This window comes from Cibotium barometz, chromosome 33 (assembly GCF_041138505.1).
Source record: "Cibotium barometz isolate CiBa-2024 chromosome 33, ASM4113850v1, whole genome shotgun sequence".
Classification (NCBI taxonomy): domain Eukaryota; kingdom Viridiplantae; phylum Streptophyta; class Polypodiopsida; order Cyatheales; family Cibotiaceae; genus Cibotium; species Cibotium barometz.
Genome location: NC_141078.1, coordinates 20215810 through 20228482, shown reverse-complemented (window position 1 = coordinate 20228482; position 12673 = coordinate 20215810).

Here is a 12673-nt window from a genome sequence, read left to right as displayed (position 1 = left end):
TTGCAAGAAGATGAAAGTCGCACAAAACCTTTAGCATTTAAGGTTGGATTTTTCAATTGAATATTTTTCCACAGGGACGTGTTACTGTGTATCTATGGGAGAAGTGCTCCTTTGGATCCTCCTCATCATCCATCAATATCCAAGGAGATATGTGATTGTTTTGGCTCCCAGGTAGGTCGTCTTTGCTGTCTTTTCCTTGTTCATCACTCATCTCGCGACACCATTGCCATCTCTATAGTATCTAAAGCCAACATTATTTGAAAAGAAAATATCACGAATGTCTAAGGCTCTAAGCATTGAGTAATATATGACCCGATCTTTCATACCTTTGTAGATTGAAACATCTCTTTTCTTGTCCATATGCATAATCCCATTCCCTATATTGGGAATAATCCAATTGGTCTATTCAAGGCTCACACCAAGCCTATTTGTGGTATGTAGTTGTCCATGTACACATATGCATGGTCAAATAGATTGTTGACAAACAATAATTAAACTTTATTTTTCACGTCACCTTGCTCGTATAGTGTGCATGACCACATATTTAGGCTAGCCACATGTTCATAATTAATCAAGCCCTATCGGGCTTGATTAATTAGTGAACACAATAATGTGAACTTGTATAGGGATCATGTGGCTGATCAAACCTTTCTTGTTGAATTAGTCTTTGGAATGCACATGCAAAGCAATGATAGGCACATGACTACCATCCACATCACCGATAACATACGGAATGCCACATATAGCCTCGAATCCCTCTGCGCCAAGGTAGCATCCTTTCAGGAGATGGCCACTTTATGTTTAAGTTGTGCAAGCCACAATTCTCCATAGCCTCATAGAAAGCTCTCACTTTTTTTTTTGTGCAGAGGATGTAGAGACCCACTTGTAAGTTAGAGCTAGTGGCTAGACAGTGCAATGCCACACAAACACGCTTCTCCACAGCGATGGCTTTTTTGCAGTTGGTGTCTGCACAGCTTTGCTAGAATGGAGCTAGCCTTGCACACAAGAGGTGGTAGGTATCTTTGCTCAATCTCATCCCCTTTTTGAACATCCCATCTTAATAACTACCAAGCAAGTATCTCTCCATGAATCCCTATGGTCTACAGTAAGCCCCCAATAGGACCTACGCTCGTGGCATCGACGACGAGCAATCCGGGCTTTGCATGCCAATATTGCACGAGCCATGCACTGACTAAAAAATGTCATCCAATGTGTGATTGCCTCACTCGCATCATAGCACCACTCACTTAATTCTATCTTAGTAATCATGGCTATGAGAATTGCAATAGTGCCAAACACAATGAGCATTGATTCTTTCATCACTTGAACCCAATGAATGGAATGACATCAGATTGAGGCTTTACATGTTAAAGGCTACCCATTATTAGAAAAGTATGATCAACATATGTAACAAGTGTGAGACAAATGAGGTAAAACTTAACACCTTCATATTGAATGACAAGCTTCAAGCGCAGGACCAAAATGAAGTACAACAAGCAAATGGCATGTTAATCACTACATGAAAGTACAATAACATAGCTTCCTTGCAACTCAAGGCTTCTGAAAACTCTTCAAGACATCCATAAGACCAGTCAAGGCCGTTGTAAGGTTTCCCAACATCACAAGTTTTTGAGTTTCTAGAGCCTTGCGGTCTACATCTGACTCCTTTCGATGGATTGCCATCATTTTTTATGTGCTCACCATGTCCAGAAGGCTCTCCTCAATGTTCTTGTCCTTGCGAGGACCTTGGGCAGACACCTCAGTCAAGACTGCTTCTTTTGCGATCCTATGATTCAGCGGCATCTTCCACATTAGAAACTCCACTGCCTCAACCCACACCACTCCCTCCTATTTTTGCAGGAGCATGGTTGTAGCTTATGACATTCACACAACCATGCATATGCTCGTCCACAGTGTCAAACCATTGGCAAGTGACCTTTTGATCATCTCTTGAAATTGAATTGTGTGCCTTATCCTTCTTGTACTCAGAGGTGTACAGACGGCCCCATCCCTTTGCGACAACTTTCACTGTCTTTATCACATTCTAGGAAAAGCGAAGCAAGTTGTGTTGCAACTTTTGACCAAAGGTCCACTCCCTGCTTTTCAGAGTTTTCCCAAATTCATCAACCACCATGGATCCACAAATGTGGATGAGTTGTGCCACCCACGGCTCTTTCCCTAGTTGTCTGCTCATCCACACAAGCGCTATTGGTAGCACCCTTTTTCGTCTTCTTTATATTGCCTTTCTCTTGTGTCTCGAATCCCTCCAAGCTAGCATCTATAGCTTTCATGTATCTCCTCTTTGCTGGCTTTTTCTGAGGCACTAATGGTGTCTGCCCACTTTCCTCAAACTGCATTCCACCATGCTATCCGTAGATGGCATAATTGGGAGGTTGTATGACTTGATGGACTAGTGTGGTAGGCAAACCTGGCCTTTGGTATATGACCTAAATGAGAAAGGAGATCCCATTCTCAGTCCAGTTAACATGCTGTGAAAGTGAGTGATTGGATGGGAGGACGCACATGGAATGAATGTCCATGGTGAGAAGACACGGTACTTGGCATTGCAATAGTTTGGAATTTGAGACTCCTACGTGCCTACATAGAATGTTGGCTATGGGAATGGGGTGAGTATTGTGTGTAGCAATTAGTGTCATGAAGTTCTTCGGAGTCCATCTTGTATGTTGTAAATTATATAAGCACGTCAATAAAATTAGTTCATTAGAATGCATTTCTTTATGGACATGAAAAACCAATTTTACAATTGCAATACAACCTGGAGAGAGAGAGAGAGAGAGAGAGAGAGAGAGAGAGAGAGAGAGAGAGAACATAGTCTCAACAAATCGTTCAGACAACGGTTGCCAACCATTCCGTTCCACAAGAAGTTTCTAGACTCCAGTGAAGAAAATCAGAGTGTAATTCAGAGCTAATTTGTATGTTTATGATGGTAGGCTGAATGTAGGGAAGGCAGATGCATCTATCACTTCACAACATTGACATTACAGAATCCATGCCCTAAGGATTTCAAAAACTATAGGAGTGGTGTGAATACATATGGACTTTGCTTGATTTATGTTGGGAGGAATGAATGTTTTGAACCTACCTAGACAACTAGCTAGTTTTCAACACAAAGATGTACTTTTTCATGTATCTTTGTAAGCACCGATGTTATTTGAGGTGTCTGTTCTATATAGCTAATAGAGGCCACTATTAGTGACAACTTGTAATCACGTTGTTTATTTGTTGTTATGCTATGAAGTGGTTGGGTTTCAGAGACTACTTTAAGCATTAACAAGTCATTAAAATTAGTTTATAAGAACGTATTTCTTTATAGAAACTTCAACAGCATGTTCCTTTATGAACATGAAAAGAAACCCAATTTTACAATTTCAATGTAACCTACTGAGAGAGAGAGAGAGAGAGAGAGATAGAGAGAGAGATCTGCCCAACAAATATAACTTGTTGGAGGTCATGCTCTGTTCATGGTGTTGTAGTAGCCCGTGAGATTCTTGTTACCTCCACAAACCAAAATCTAGGAACCAAATAGTAACATGCATGGGAATACTTCATCTGGACTTTGACATGCAGGAGTACAAAACATTAATCGGTGCATTAATATGCATAAGGAAGTCGACAAGATCCAACAACAACAGAGCAGGTTGGAAACTACATCAGGCTCAAAGAAGGTACTTATATTAGGGGGGTTGCAGCACAGCTGATAGAAGGCGGATCACACTCCAACAAACCAGGACCACAGGTGCGCAAGCCAGTGTCAAAATATTGGACATGAATCCTCAAGCATACATAGCTATGGTGTGCTCAATCCTAATCATGTGATTAAGAAATACTAATCTTATGGTGGGTTGGGAGGACTAATTAACAACATAGCAAAACTCCTAATGACAACCAAGCTTGAGTCACGCACAATCAGGTTATAAGATGGAAACTTCTACTCATAGAGAGGCTTGCAAGCTGCTTGCGTTCATTGCTTGGAAATAACCCTTTTTATAAGAGGAGGGTAAACCTCTTACAAATATGCTCATGTGGGATAATGTCCAAGTGTGATGTGGTTGCATGCTCTTGATCCTGGTCCTCTACTCATACCTTTCCCACAATGGCGCCACAAATTTAAATACCCCCCCCCCCCCCCCCTTGGTGCCATGATGTATAGGATACTACAAGGTGGTTGAATGTGTATTACAAAAGATCCATCACTTCCCCTTAGTACAACATGCTACTCAAGGTGGTTAAGTGTGGTAACACAAGATGTCAAAGCTTGTTTCCTTGATGTACTTTGTATGGCATTCTTTAACTGCTTCTCTTCTTCAAGTATAATTCTCAAATGTTGGTTCAAGTAGATTCTTTAGAGTGGTTACAAGTGCACCATATTCCTCTGGCATGCTTTTTATGAGTATTGCAGGTGCATATTTATCTCTAATCTTAGCATCTATTCCATCTATCTGGGTCATGATGCTTTCATTTTACTAACAAATTGAGCCAAAGACTCGTTAAAGTTCATTTGTAGACCATAGAATTCAAGCTTTAAGTGAATTTCCTGGTTCTTTGCCTTAGCTCCAAACACGAGCTTCAATGTATCCCATGCATCCTTTGCAGCGTGTTCCTTAGAGTTGATGTGATGAATACAACTAGGTGTAAACCAATAAGTGGCATTGATTGCTCATCTTTTTCAACCCACCCTTCAATTGGTTCATCCGGCACATTTTTCTTAATGATTTTTCACAATTTCTTATGCTTTAGAGGGTACTTCATCTCTGTAAGGTGTGGAACCCTTCCCCATTGAACTTCTCAACATTTGTGATAGTGCTTGACACCATTGCAAAGGTCTTACTAAGGTTTGACTCTTGGTAGTGTCTAATTGCTTACAAATTAGTGGTAAAACTGAATATGCTCAAAAGGCTTCCCGTTAATGACCCAAATGCCAAATGAGAGATTTGACACTCAAACAAGGATAATACAACCTAAGGAATTCAATTTTAACATTTAATTAGGCCAATTTTTTTTCATTATCCTCTTAATTATAGTGATTAGAGCTAAAAATAGTGATAAACAACATCAAACTTTGGAGGTCAAAATTGAGCAAATGCAAAAGCTTTTGATGGGGCTTTGTTGATAGCCTTAGAAGAACCCTTGATGAGAATCAATGTCCCAAGGGAAAGAAATAGCTCAAAGTTGGTGGATTTGTGCTTGTTTGTAGTGCCTGTGCACATCCACGTCTCCCGGGTCATGTAGTATGCCAAAGTACTTGATACCCGAGTCCTTGTAGTAGTGTCTAACGAGCCCTATAAGGGCTTGATCCAATGTTGACTACATCATGTAAACGAATGGAGCATTTCTACAGTCGGTGAAAATGAGACGATTTATGAGAAATTAAGCCAATAGAATAGCAATGAGGTCAACAAGATATATCTAAGAGGAATTGATCAATAGTGAAGAGGATGTGGAGAATCAAGCTATGAAAATTTTGTCCACAAGTGGGAGCTATGGATAAGATGCTGGAAAAATTGAGAATTGGTTTAATAAACATGAGATTACTGGTGGAAAGGATTAATGTGGGCTGAGGCTAAGCTAATGGAGAAGTTCATGAGAAGAGGAGTGGCTCTGATACCATGGATATGAATGAGGCCTCAAGCATGCATAGCTATGGTGTGCTCAATCCTAATCATATGATTAAAAAATACTAATCCTATGGTGGATGTAGTTAAATTAACAACATCATGAAACTCCTAATGACTCAATCAAGCTTGACTCAAGCATAATTAGGTTACAAGATGGAAACTTGTACTCATAGAGAGCTGCTTATGTTCATTGCTTGGAAACGACCCTTTTTATATGAGGAGGGTACACCTCTTACAAATATGCTCATGTGTGATAATGCCCAAGTGTGACGTGGTTGCATGCTATTGATCTTGGTCCACTACTTATACTTTGTCCTCAATGGCACCACACATTTCAATAGCCAAGATGGAGGATATAAAGGTACATGAGAATTTGCAGGTACACGGGAATGTTTTATTGTAGGTTGGAGCAAGGGCTCCCATTGGCTGTGGAGTAGCTTGTCCATCCCTATAGGTAGCCAGAGTTGGCTACCCATGGCATGCAAAAGCGGCGACACAACATGGCACTCCAAGTTGGAGGTAGACCCTACACATGCTTTGACTGTGTGTAAAATGCAAGTGCTCGCCCAACTGTTTTTTCCTCTATTCATTGGTTTGCGACGTGACTCAATTTGTGCTTTGGCTGTGTGTGAAATGTAAGCGTGCGCACAGCTATTTTGTCCTTTGTTCATTCGTTCGCACGGTGACTCCTTTAGCAAGCACCCTAGGCCTCGTATTGAAGATCAGTAGACAAAAGATGCTACATCAAAAAAGCCTTTGCAAGAAGATGAAAGTCGCACAAAACCTTTAGCATTTAAGGTTGGATTTTTCAATTGAATATTTTTCCACAGGGACGTGTTACTGTGTATCTATGGGAGAAGTGCTCCTTTGGATCCTCCTCATCATCCATCAATATCCAAGGAGATATGTGATTGTTTTGGCTCCCAGGTAGGTCGTCTTTGCTGTCTTTTCCTTGTTCATCACTCATCTCGCGACACCATTGCCATCTCTATAGTATCTAAAGCCAACATTATTTGAAAAGAAAATATCACGAATGTCTAAGGCTCTAAGCATTGAGTAATATATGACCCGATCTTTCATACCTTTGTAGATTGAAACATCTCTTTTCTTGTCCATATGCATAATCCCATTCCCTATATTGGGAATAATCCAATTGGTCTATTCAAGGCTCACACCAAGCCTATTTGTGGTATGTAGTTGTCCATGTACACATATGCATGGTCAAATAGATTGTTGACAAACAATAATTAAACTTTATTTTTCACGTCACCTTGCTCGTATAGTGTGCATGACCACATATTTAGGCTAGCCACATGTTCATTAATTAATCAAGCCCTATCGGGCTTGATTAATTAGTGAACACAATAATGTGAACTTGTATAGGGATCATGTGGCTGATCAAACCTTTCTTGTTGAATTAGTCTTTGGAATGCACATGCAAAGCAATGATAGGCACATGACTACCATCCACATCACCGATAACATACGGAATGCCACATATAGCCTCGAATCCCTCTGCGCCAAGGTAGCATCCTTTCAGGAGATGGCCACTTTATGTTTAAGTTGTGCAAGCCACAATTCTCCATAGCCTCATAGAAAGCTCTCACTTTTTTTTTTTGTGCAGAGGATGTAGAGAACCACTTGTAAGTTAGAGCTAGTGGCTAGACAGTGCAATGCCACACAAACACGCTTCTCCACAGCGATGGCTTTTTTGCAGTTGGTGTCTGCACAGCTTTGCTAGAATGGAGCTAGCCTTGCACACAAGAGGTGGTAGGTATCTTTGCTCAATCTCATCCCCTTTTTGAACATCCCATCTTAATAACTACCAAGCAAGTATCTCTCCATGAATCCCTATGGTCTACAGTAAGCCCCCAATAGGACCTACGCTCGTGGCATCGACGACGAGCAATCCGGGCTTTGCATGCCAATATTGCACGAGCCATGCACTGACTAAAAAATGTCATCCAATGTGTGATTGCCTCACTCGCATCATAGCACCACTCACTTAATTCTATCTTAGTAATCATGGCTATGAGAATTGCAATAGTGCCAAACACAATGAGCATTGATTCTTTCATCACTTGAACCCAATGAATGGAATGACATCAGATTGAGGCTTTACATGTTAAAGGCTACCCATTATTAGAAAAGTATGATCAACATATGTAACAAGTGTGAGACAAATGAGGTAAAACTTAACACCTTCATATTGAATGACAAGCTTCAAGCACAGGACCAAAATGAAGTACAACAAGCAAATGGCATGTTAATCACTACATGAAAGTACAATAACATAGCTTCCTTGCAACTCAAGGCTTCTGAAAACTCTTCAAGACATCCATAAGACCAGTCGAGGCCGTTGTAAGGTTTCCCAACATCACAAGTTTTTGAGTTTCTAGAGCCTTGCGGTCTACATCTGACTCCTTTCGATGGATTGCCATCATTTTTTATGTGCTCACCATGTCCAAAAGGCTCTCCTCAATGTTCTTGTCCTTGCGAGGACCTTGGGCAGACACCTCAGTCAAGACTGCCTCTTTTGCGATCCTATGATTCAGCGGCATCTTCCACATTAGAAACTCCACTGCCTCAACCCACACCACTCCCTCCTATTTTTGCAGGAGCATGGTTGTAGCTTATGACATTCACACAACCATGCATATGCTCGTCCACAGTGTCAAACCATTGGCAAGTGACCTTTTGATCATCTCTTGAAATTGAATTGTGTGCCTTATCCTTCTTGTACTCGGAGGTGTACAGACGGCCCCATCCCTTTGCGACAACTTTCACTGTCTTTATCACATTCTAGGAAAAGCGAAGCAAGTTGTGTTGCAACTTTTGACCAAAGGTCCACTCCCTGCTTTTCAGAGTTTTCCCAAATTCATCAACCACCATGGATCCACAAATGTGGATGAGTTGTGCCACCCACGGCTCTTTCCCTAGTTGTCTGCTCATCCACACAAGCGCTATTGGTAGCACCCTTTTTCGTCTTCTTTATATTGCCTTTCTCTTGTGTCTCGAATCCCTCCAAGCTAGCATCTATAGCTTTCATGTATCTCCTCTTTGCTGGCTTTTTCTGAGGCACTAATGGTGTCTGCCCACTTTCCTCAAACTGCATTCCACCATGCTATCCGTAGATGGCATAATTGGGAGGTTGTATGACTTGATGGACTAGTGTGGTAGGCAAACCTGGCCTTTGGTATATGACCTAAATGAGAAAGGAGATCCCATTCTCAGTCCAGTTAACATGCTGTGAAAGTGAGTGATTGGATGGGAGGACGCACATGGAATGAATGTCCATGGTGAGAAGACACGGTACTTGGCATTGCAATAGTTTGGAATTTGAGACTCCTACGTGCCTACATAGAATGTTGGCTATGGGAATGGGGTGAGTATTGTGTGTAGCAATTAGTGTCATGAAGTTCTTCGGAGTCCATCTTGTATGTTGTAAATTATATAAGCACGTCAATAAAATTAGTTCATTAGAATGCATTTCTTTATGGACATGAAAAACCAATTTTACAATTGCAATACAACCTGGAGAGAGAGAGAGAGAGAGAGAGAGAGAGAGAGAGAACATAGTCTCAACAAATCGTTCAGACAACGGTTGCCAACCATTCCGTTCCACAAGAAGTTTCTAGACTCCAGTGAAGAAAATCAGAGTGTAATTCAGAGCTAATTTGTATGTTTATGATGGTAGGCTGAATGTAGGGAAGGCAGATGCATCTATCACTTCACAACATTGACATTACAGAATCCATGCCCTAAGGATTTCAAAAACTATAGGAGTGGTGTGAATACATATGGACTTTGCTTGATTTATGTTGGGAGGAATGAATGTTTTGAACCTACCTAGACAACTAGCTAGTTTTCAACACAAAGATGTACTTTTTCATGTATCTTTGTAAGCACCGATGTTATTTGAGGTGTCTGTTCTATATAGCTAATAGAGGCCACTATTAGTGACAACTTGTAATCACGTTGTTTATTTGTTGTTATGCTATGAAGTGGTTGGGTTTCAGAGACTACTTTAAGCATTAACAAGTCATTAAAATTAGTTTATAAGAACGTATTTCTTTATAGAAACTTCAACAGCATGTTCCTTTATGAACATGAAAAGAAACCCAATTTTACAATTTCAATGTAACCTACTGAGAGAGAGAGAGAGAGAGAGATAGAGAGAGAGATCTGCCCAACAAATATAACTTGTTGGAGGTCATGCTCAGTTCATGGTGTTGTAGTAGCCCGTGAGATTCTTGTTACCTCCACAAACCAAAATCTAGGAACCAAATAGTAACATGCATGGGAATACTTCATCTGGACTTTGACATGCAGGAGTACAAAACATTAATCGGTGCATTAATATGCATAAGGAAGTCGACAAGATCCAACAACAACAGAGCAGGTTGGAAACTACATCAGGCTCAAAGAAGGTACTTATATTAGGGGGGTTGCAGCACAGCTGATAGAAGGCGGATCACACTCCAACAAACCAGGACCACAGGTGCGCAAGCCAGTGTCAAAATATTGGACATGAATCCTCAAGCATACATAGCTATGGTGTGCTCAATCCTAATCATGTGATTAAGAAATACTAATCTTATGGTGGGTTGGGAGGACTAATTAACAACATAGCAAAACTCCTAATGACAACCAAGCTTGAGTCACGCACAATCAGGTTATAAGATGGAAACTTCTACTCATAGAGAGGCTTGCAAGCTGCTTGCGTTCATTGCTTGGAAATAACCCTTTTTATAAGAGGAGGGTAAACCTCTTACAAATATGCTCATGTGGGATAATGTCCAAGTGTGATGTGGTTGCATGCTCTTGATCCTGGTCCTCTACTCATACCTTTCCCACAATGGCGCCACAAATTTAAATCCCCTCCCCCCCCCCTTGGTGCCATGATGTATAGGATACTACAAGGTGGTTGAATGTGTATTACAAAAGATCCATCACTTCCCCTTAGTACAACATGCTACTCAAGGTGGTTAAGTGTGGTAACACAAGATGTCAAAGCTTGTTTCCTTGATGTACTTTGTATGGCATTCTTTAACTGCTTCTCTTCTTCAAGTATAATTCTCAAATGTTGGTTCAAGTAGATTCTTTAGAGTGGTTACAAGTGCACCATATTCCTCTGGCATGCTTTTTATGAGTATTGCAGGTGCATATTTATCTCTAATCTTAGCATCTATTCCATCTATCTGGGTCATGATGCTTTCATTTTACTAACAAATTGAGCCAAAGACTCGTTAAAGTTCATTTGTAGACCATAGAATTCAAGCTTTAAGTGAATTTCCTGGTTCTTTGCCTTAGCTCCAAACACGAGCTTCAATGTATCCCATGCATCCTTTGCAGCGTGTTCCTTAGAGTTGATGTGATGAATACAACTAGGTGTAAACCAATAAGTGGCATTGATTGCTCATCTTTTTCAACCCACCCTTCAATTGGTTCATCCGGCACATTTTTCTTAATGATTTTTCACAATTTCTTATGCTTTAGAGGGTACTTCATCTCTGTAAGGTGTGGAACCCTTCCCCATTGAACTTCTCAACATTTGTGATAGTGCTTGACACCATTGCAAAGGTCTTACTAAGGTTTGACTCTTGGTAGTGTCTAATTGCTTACAAATTAGTGGTAAAACTGAATATGCTCAAAAGGCTTCCCGTTAATGACCCAAATGCCAAATGAGAGATTTGACACTCAAACAAGGATAATACAACCTAAGGAATTCAATTTTAACATTTAATTAGGCCAATTTTTTTTCATTATCCTCTTAATTATAGTGATTAGAGCTAAAAATAGTGATAAACAACATCAAACTTTGGAGGTCAAAATTGAGCAAATGCAAAAGCTTTTGATGGGGCTTTGTTGATAGCCTTAGAAGAACCCTTGATGAGAATCAATGTCCCAAGGGAAAGAAATAGCTCAAAGTTGGTGGATTTGTGCTTGTTTGTAGTGCCTGTGCACATCCACGTCTCCCGGGTCATGTAGTATGCCAAAGTACTTGATACCCGAGTCCTTGTAGTAGTGTCTAACGAGCCCTATAAGGGCTTGATCCAATGTTGACTACATCATGTAAACGAATGGAGCATTTCTACAGTCGGTGAAAATGAGACGATTTATGAGAAATTAAGCCAATAGAATAGCAATGAGGTCAACAAGATATATCTAAGAGGAATTGATCAATAGTGAAGAGGATGTGGAGAATCAAGCTATGAAAATTTTGTCCACAAGTGGGAGCTATGGATAAGATGCTGGAAAAATTGAGAATTGGTTTAATAAACATGAGATTACTGGTGGAAAGGATTAATGTGGGCTGAGGCTAAGCTAATGGAGAAGTTCATGAGAAGAGGAGTGGCTCTGATACCATGGATATGAATGAGGCCTCAAGCATGCATAGCTATGGTGTGCTCAATCCTAATCATATGATTAAAAAATACTAATCCTATGGTGGATGTAGTTAAATTAACAACATCATGAAACTCCTAATGACTCAATCAAGCTTGACTCAAGCATAATTAGGTTACAAGATGGAAACTTGTACTCATAGAGAGCTGCTTATGTTCATTGCTTGGAAACGACCCTTTTTATATGAGGAGGGTACACCTCTTACAAATATGCTCATGTGTGATAATGCCCAAGTGTGACGTGGTTGCATGCTATTGATCTTGGTCCACTACTTATACTTTGTCCTCAATGGCACCACACATTTCAATAGCCAAGATGGAGGATATAAAGGTACATGAGAATTTGCAGGTACACGGGAATGTTTTATTGTAGGTTGGAGCAAGGGCTCCCATTGGCTGTGGAGTAGCTTGTCCATCCCTATAGGTAGCCAGAGTTGGCTACCCATGGCATGCAAAAGCGGCGACACAACATGGCACTCCAAGTTGGAGGTAGACCCTACACATGCTTTGACTGTGTGTAAAATGCAAGTGCTCGCCCAACTGTTTTTTCCTCTATTCATTGGTTTGCGACGTGACTCAATTTGTGCTTTGGCTGTGTGTGAAATGTAAGCGTGCGCACAGCTATTTTGT